General features: G+C 44.4%; 1 non-coding gene across 1 annotated transcript; it reads left to right on the top strand.

Annotated features, from left to right (window-relative positions):
* The first annotated feature begins 398 nt into the window (after positions 1-398).
* Positions 399-530, top strand: LOC114636214. The gene has a single exon (XR_003713590.1). It is a non-coding gene; the product is annotated as a small nucleolar RNA SNORA17 (small nucleolar RNA).
* Positions 531-2,100: the final 1,570 nt, after the last annotated feature.

Raw genomic sequence — 2,100 nt, 5'->3', positions numbered from 1 at the left:
TTACTAGTTTGTAGCATCATTATGTATACAACCCTAAAAGGACAGAAGATGGTCCTGAAACATCTGGAAATAAAGTTAAAAACAGCTTTCACTTATCTTTTGAGAATCAAACCCAGGCACACTTAAAGCAAGCAAATGCTCTTAACCATTGGGAATATGCTCCAGTACCATAAATGACATTAAAATGTATATCATCTCCAACTTGCAAATAAACTCAATGTATTGCAAGAAATTTTCCTGAAAGAGTTTTAAAAGTTGTTAACATCAGTTTAGAATTTGTTTGAAAATTCAAAAACTGCATAATGAAGAAAGTATGTAATCTAGAAAAGTGGTATTATAGATTTTGATTTTATTTTTCTCTGTATATAAAATTAGAATAATTAAGATTATCATATACTCCTGACTCCTAGAGGCATTGCAGGTGTTGCTTCTCTGTCACATGTGGGTCAGTAGGTGGCAGAGAATAGAGAGGCTATGTCTCTGGTCTGTGGTTTAGTCTATGAATATCTGAATATTAGTAGCCTAACACTCAATTAAAACAGCAAAATTGAGAACACAACCAGATCGGATCCACGCAGGCCTATACAATCTCCAAGGATGAGGATCCAGAAATTAGAAGAACTCCACTTAGTTTCGAGGTTGTTCCCTGTGCAGGAGTGAATGACAAGCCTGGCATAGGGCAACTCTGTCATCTGAGCAGAATTAAGCTAAAGATGACTACCAGACTTGCACCATGGTGCTGGGACAGAGCTAAACTGAGATAAAAACCAATCTAGCCCTGGCCAGGCCTACAGAACAGACCATGCCTGAGATTATCCCTGCCTGGAACTAGAATGCATGAGAAGGGCATAGCACTCTTGAGACCACTCCTGAGACAACCTCAGACACTCAGAGACCATAGGCACTGTTGAGAGAAATAAGAGAGTGATAGAGAAATTAAGGAAAGTTGAAGCAGAAGGATGTGGATACAAAGAAAAGAGGCAGAACTAGAGACTGAAGGGTTATGAGGAACATCCTGATGTGAGTAGCTTGTGATGCCACCTGGGACCATTGATGAGTCCTAGACTTGCCAGCCATCAGGAGGCATGTCTGGCTCTCTGTCCCTGAAGCAACAGGGTCTGTTTCCACCATAGACCTGTCAGTCATACCTGGTCTCTGCAACTGCCCTGAGGGCTATGCAAAAGTGTCCCCACCTCTCACTGGGCATTCTGCAAGAGCTGGCTGTAGGGACATGAGGGAGTAGGAAGGCTGACACTGGCCCTAGCCAACTTCAGTACTTAGGAAAGCCTGGGCCCACATATTGCAGGAGTTGTGGGTAAGATTTCCCAGGTACACAAGAAAGCACAGAAGAGCTTGAATTAGCACTTGTCTCCTGTACAGCACATGAATCAGAGAGAAATACCTACCTTTCCTCTCACCACCTGTGGCAGGCAGGAGATATGACACTGGGCTTGTGAAAGCAGGAGAGCTTTCCTTTCCCTCTTCAGCTGCAACATGAAGGACAGCAGGCCCCTACATCTTGCCTGTACAGCACAGTAGAGCTGTCCCTGTTGGCAGAAGACAGAAAAGCTGGACCTGAGGCCCTGATAGTGGGAATGTGTATACTGCCACTTTTCTGCTATGTAGTGCTATGGTCTAGGAAGAGATGTCCACTCTACCCTGTGCCACCAACAGAAGACAGAAAATCTTATACTAAAGTCATCAGAGTGGGAGATATGGCTCTGTCCCTTATCTGCTGCACCATTCCAGAGAGCAGAATTTCACCTCATCTGGACAGCATACTTGGGCTGACATTGGATATGAGGTTTGCAAGTGAGCTAGCCTTGAGCCTGTGAGTGTAGGAGAGCTGTTCCTGACAATTGTGTGTTGTTCAGTGGGAGCATTTAGAGAGACATTGCATCCTCTTCTTTTTGTACTTGCCACTGGCAGTGGACAGGATAGATGGCCTCAATGGAGTCATGAGATCAGAAAAGCTGGCTCTGACACTCACCTGCCACATCTCTTGAGAAAAAAGGCTGTGCATCTCATGTAGAACTTTCCCTGGATGTACTGAATGCAGATGAGCCATCTGCAAAGGAATAAGCACACCAGAGCTGGCCC

The sequence above is a fragment of the Grammomys surdaster genome, unplaced genomic scaffold, assembly GCF_004785775.1.
Source record: "Grammomys surdaster isolate TR1022 unplaced genomic scaffold, NIH_TR_1.0 123009, whole genome shotgun sequence".
NCBI lineage: Eukaryota > Metazoa > Chordata > Mammalia > Rodentia > Muridae > Grammomys > Grammomys surdaster.
This window is presented reverse-complemented; position numbering and strand designations above follow the sequence as displayed.